Raw genomic sequence first — 5,937 nt, forward strand, 5'->3', positions numbered from 1 at the left:
TCCTAAAACGTCCTTTAGCTGCATTTCCACGGAAAGCGGCAGTCCCAAAGTCACTGCGAGGGATACTCTTTGAGCACTGAATCGAGCACATTCACAGAGCAGGTGCTGCAGGGTTTCTCGCACATCACAGTGTGGGCAGAGTGGCGACGTAGCCTGTTTTATCTTGAAGAGGAAGTTGCGCGTGTATGCGACATTCAACCGCATGCGATGTAGGATTGCTTGTACCCGGTTGGAGAGTCCTGGTGGCATTTTAAATTTGCAGTTGGGATCTATGAAATATAACGGCGCGTAATGACGTGATACGTCATCCCAGGCTGCACGCTGCATGTTCCATGCCACGCTGGATGCAAGTATAGATGCATCTTTCCTGGAGAATGGTATAGCTATTGCCGATCCATTATGCTTATGCGCAACGGATGCAGCAATGTCCGCCTTCACATTGCCAGTTATCCCACAATGGGCTGGAATCCACTGAAGTGCAATGTGATGGTGCGCTTGGAGAGCTTGGAGATGTAAAGCGTGTATGTCACACACAAGCTGGTCTTTTGGAAAAGATGCTAGACATGTTGCTGCACCGGTTGTAGAGGTCCATGGCAAGCCGGAGGACGAACGTCGTGCCGCAACCGGCCGGTCCGGTGAAGAAGACCCGTAACGAAGGTGCTGATGGCGTCGTCTGCCGGTGGATGATCTCGCGCAGTAGCTCATGTTGTTCCGCGTTTGTCATCCTCATCAAGTTGTAGTATTCGTCCCGGTCCATGATGTCCTGGCGCTTGCGCATGGCCGCGCACGGACTCACGTGTTTGATCGGGCTCACCAAGTCTTGGCTCGGTATGAGGTCGGCGTCTTCGTGTTCCGGGTGGACGATCACGGTAAAAGGAGGTGCTGCTCCTTCTTGTTCTTGTTCTTCTTGCTGTGCCCTTTTCTCGGCGGCGCTATCCGCGGCGCTGACACTGGCGTTGACGCTGGCGTTGCAGGTGGCGTTACCGGCGGCGTTGCCCGTGGCACTCATCGCGGCGTTGCGGGAGTAGGTTCCCCTACGGGAAGATGACGATGGTGGTTGAAAGCGAAGCTATCTCGTGACGGATTCTTTGGTTGACCAATCCCTAGGGGCATCCTGCCACAATAATTATCAGCAGTGCCTGGCCAGGCATGCGCAGTGGGGGTGTGGACGCCGCACAACGGCGCCCACACAACGGCGGAGGGAACAGGCGCTACCATAAGCTGCTTCGCATCTAAGAATAGAGCCACAATCAAGCGAAATAGACGATGGGGATTTATGGTAGGAAGGAGGCAAATGGGGTAGCAGACGATCAGAAAATCCCCTTCGTCCCTCGTTTTAGGATAATCACAAACAGTTGCATAAAAGCGGGTAGCAATCATAATAAAATATTCCCACAGTTCGGCGTTGCCAATAAACGTTGGATTTGTTTCCTCACTTGCTTTTACATTTTCTGATCGTCTGCTACCTCATTTGACTCCTTCCTACCGTGGAAGGAGCCAAATGCGGTAGGAGACTATGAGAAAACCTCATTTCCCATTTTCTGATCGTCTGCAACCCCATTTGGCCCTTAATTCCTGCCGTGGAAGGAGCGTGAATCCACATGGTCCCCTTCGCTCTGCACACCACAGGTGGCGCCGTCGTTCAAAGATCAGCTTTCACTGGCTCGCATCGCACGTCGAACTCGGCTGCCATTTTCCCATAGGCAAAAAAATTGTTTGCATTTATTTTCTGAATAAAGAGGTAAGTAACGTCGTTGTTCCAGGTGTCAAAAACTAGAGCACAAAATGCTACCTTCGTTGAAGCTGTACACCCTGTACATGCATACATGCGTACATACATACATACATACATGTCAGCAGTCCAGGTGATCTTGTACTGAAATTTCAGTATGAGGATGCCATGCCCTGCGAGGAAGCTAGAACACCTACAATTCGCACCGTGATCTTGGCACCAGGAACGTTTTCTTTTGTTCTTAGTCCGTGACCCCAATGTCCAGCCAGGGCATAGGAACTCGTTTCCAATAGTGCCATTTATTTATTTATTCATTAATTCTTCCCTTACAGCCCTAAATGCTTCGCAAGAAGCGTTGACTGAAAAGCTAAATTCTGATAAAGTTTTCAAGTACAAACGTTAAAGGGACACTGCAGTGAATTTGTCAAGCTCCCGTTTTTGCTTTTTTGCTTGCACTGCGTAGACTGGCTCAAATTAGCACTCTTTTCATCGTTTATCCGGTTGACAACTCGGTAATTATTTTACAAAGCACGAAAGAAGAAAAAAATTGGCGAAGAAAAAAATGCCGTCAAAAGACTATCGTCTTTATCGGCTTTTGCGAAGTAAATGCCTCCCTTCGCTTTCCCGCTAACCTCTCATGTTGTTCCTCTTGCGTCGCGCTCCTCCCAAGGTAAAGACGCCAAATGTTTGCTTAAAGCATTTTAAATTTCCCGCGTTCCACTTCTCCAAACCGGGTGTCTCGATGCGAACGCTGCCGTACGGCGAAGACAAGCGTTAATCGAGGCGCCCTACTTCAACGTTTATAGAACCGCGTTTCCCTACTCCACGTGCGTTGCAAGCAGAACGTGAAACCTATCTAGTGGAACCTTGCGCAACTGTTGCCGGTTGATTTCTTAAAATGGCGCCAGAAGCTATAGTGGCGCGGGCGACAGCAGGCGACGGCGGAGTGAATTCTTTTTCCGCAGTTGATGAAGTATTTAATTTCGCAAAAGTCAAGCGTGTTTGATTTCTTATAAAGGAACACTGCAAATATCACTTCTGTATTGATTTGTTGTCTCATATTTGCGTAACGTCTTGTTCTTCTTCAACAATGTTGACAAGTATGAACATTACACCGGACATAGACGGGTAGCTTTAGCTGTGACTATATAAGACTATTGCGCAGGCATTATTTTGCTTTGGCCGCGTGGCTTAATCGAGTCACAGACAGACAGACGGACAGACAGACAGACCAAAATTTCTGGGTTTAAGTAGCCCAAGAAAGACTATCGTCTTTAAAACTACCATACGCGGTTTGTGGCGGCCGCACCAACTAAAGGCTGTGAGGACGGGAGGAGGCGCACCGTGATTGGACGATGCCCAAGGTTAGCAACCAAACAAGTTTCGGTTTTGGTTCTGTAAAACAACGTGCTTGACATCCGACGGCATCGTTGGATGGGCATTCTCAATACATCAGTAATCGTCGTCCCGCGCTTCTGCCATGTTGTCGGCTGCAAAATGTATAAGATAAGCCTCCCATGACGGCTTGGAATCGTAGCAATCACTAGCCGATGCCTACGCAGTGGATGAACGCCCTCCGCGTCCCCGCAGACGCTCAAATGCCAAGCGCTTTTCCCCCATTTTTAGAGCTTGATGGCATGCCTGTATCGTAAAAAGCGTGTTCGCACCAGGCCAAGGGTCTGCCGATTCTGGCCTGTGGCCACTGCCCGCAAGCAGTCGTTGCTTATGGCAACAGCACGCCAACAAAAACTCGCTAGCGCACCAATGTCAGCCTGCGCGCGTTCTGTGAACTAGTTCGTGGTGCAATGAACGTTGCGGCCCCAAAAAAAGGTGAACTCAGCACAGAAAACATCGGCGGAAAACGAAAAAGTTAACTTATATAAACAAATGGCCGCGTATCTGCTCCTTTCGTTGCAAATGTCGTCAAAAGACGATATTCTTTGTAGGCATTTGCCAAAAAAATGCCCCCCTTCGCTTTCCCGCTCACCTCTCATGCTGTTCCTGTTCCGTCGCGCTCATCCCAAAGTAAACACACAAAAGGTTCGCTCAAGACGATTTGAAGAGCGTGGCCGTGCTCCACGTGTGTTCCAAGCAGAACGTGGAACCTAGCTAGTGGAACCTTTCGTTGCTGTTGCCGCAAGATTTTTCATATGCCGCCAAGAGGCGGCGGTTTTCTGCAGTATGTGTTGAATATCATTTGCTATCGAAAAACCAAGCACCCATGAATTTTTTAATAAAGAAACTCTGTAAATATCCCTTGTGTACTAATTCCCTGTCTTATATTTGCGTAATGCCTTGTTCTTGTTCAACAAAGTTGACAAGTATGAACATATAAACCGGGCTTAGACATTTACATTTGGCTGTGAGTATATAAAACTATTGCGCAGTAAGCATTTTACATTGGCCGGGTGGCTGAATCGAGTTACATACAGACAGACGGACAGACAGACCAAAATTTCTTGGTTTAAGTAGCCCAAGAAAGACTATCGTCTTTAAAACAAATGTACCCGAGGGGATTCGAACTCGCGACTTGCAAAACTCTTGCAATGACATACCTAGCGCTCCAGACCACTGGGCCACGGGCGAGCGCTGCCGACCTTGGGAATATATGGTATATAATGTATAACCAGTTTAGTCTTTTATTTAGTTCTGGCATTTCAAGCAGCTTAGGTGACTATTTTTTGTATTGCGCTCGTGCAGTAAGCGTCCCCCAAGTTTCCACAATATCTCACGTCTAGCAATTGCATTTCTTAGACGGAAAAGCGTTCCCAAGTGCGTAGTTGTGCTGCTGAAAGCTGTGCTTGTTCGCCCAGCGCAAGAAAGTGCTTCCCGCACCCTAGTTTTACACTGTACGTTAAAAGTATCAGTTGATTTTATTTCCTTAATACCTATATTGACTTCGCTGACTCTTCTCCCGCCTTCAAGGGGCCTTATATTTTCCTACTGGCGTACCAGTCAGCGAAGCGTCGCATGTGCGCTTGTGCAGCGCTTGTGTGAAGCGACCTTGACTTGGAGCTAGATACAGTGTACAAACTAACGAAGTAAAGAAAGGCACATTCTTCCATTCACAAACGTGTCCTGGCGTCGTTTCAACTGAACGAATGAATTGCGACGACCCGTCGGCGACCGGCGGACGAAACGCTGGGCCGACTGACTCTGTCTGAAGGCCGGTGAGCGATGAAGTAGCGCAGCCAATTGCCAGCTCATCTCCTCCCGACGTCACACGAAAACGCCACAGAAAATGGGCGAGGGTGCAGAGTGGAGGACAGCATTTTCGAATCGATTTTTCTACTAAATAAATTCGCGTAAACGCGCTCAGAGTGGTTGAAATGGGGCCTAGGGACTCCGGACTACAATTTGCGCTCGCAATCCCGCAATGTTTACAAATCACTTCAGTGTTCCTTTAAGCTGATGAACCTATCTTTGAATATGCGAGCAGTACCTAGTGGCTTAGGCAAGTTGTTCCGGAGGGACCAGTACGCCAATTCTTGCAACGAGCTTTTCTTTACTTTTTTTAAATCACCGTAGTTTTGCGTCGGAAGTGGCAAACTGAACTGTCTCGCCTTTCCCGCAAACCTGGCTTCACCTTATGTCCACCTGCCATCCGTAAAAGCACGCTTTAGGAGAACAAATTCCGATATTCATTATTTGAACTTCTATCCCGCTAGGCGACACGAGGCTGTTCGCTAGAGACTGCGTGTCATTTGGTTAGATATCAAGAGATAACGGAATACTATCAGTACCAAAGAATGATCTATCCCCCCGCTCATGAATCTCTAAACAAAGGACAGGAGCACTGCCTGCGGCACCTCCAAAAAAATACCTTTCCTTATCCGACCAAACTCCACTTGCTTCATCCAACGCAATATACTTCCCGCTGTGCACAAATACGCTCGTACCCCGGGCACCCTGTACCACATAGTATGGGAGTGTTCGGCAAACCCTAGGACTCAAAGAATCGCGCACCCTTCCCGTGAGCGTTGGGAGAGGGAGCTCTCCAGCTCCGATTTCGATTCCCAGCTTAGGCTGGTGGGAAGGGCCGTGGCGGCAGGGTCTCCAATAGAGTCCTGGACTGAGGACCCCACACCCCATTACGATGCTCTTAAAAAAGTTTATCGTCCTCCTCCACCTTCTGTTTCGCAACTGAACCGTGTTAGACAATTCAAATCACATTTTGCGAATGATCTCCCTTAAGAGGCTCATCT

This window comes from Haemaphysalis longicornis, unplaced genomic scaffold (assembly GCF_048455015.1).
Source record: "Haemaphysalis longicornis isolate Haplotype H1 unplaced genomic scaffold, Haemaphysalis longicornis Haplotype H1 scaffold_5, whole genome shotgun sequence".
Lineage (NCBI taxonomy): Eukaryota > Metazoa > Arthropoda > Arachnida > Ixodida > Ixodidae > Haemaphysalis > Haemaphysalis longicornis.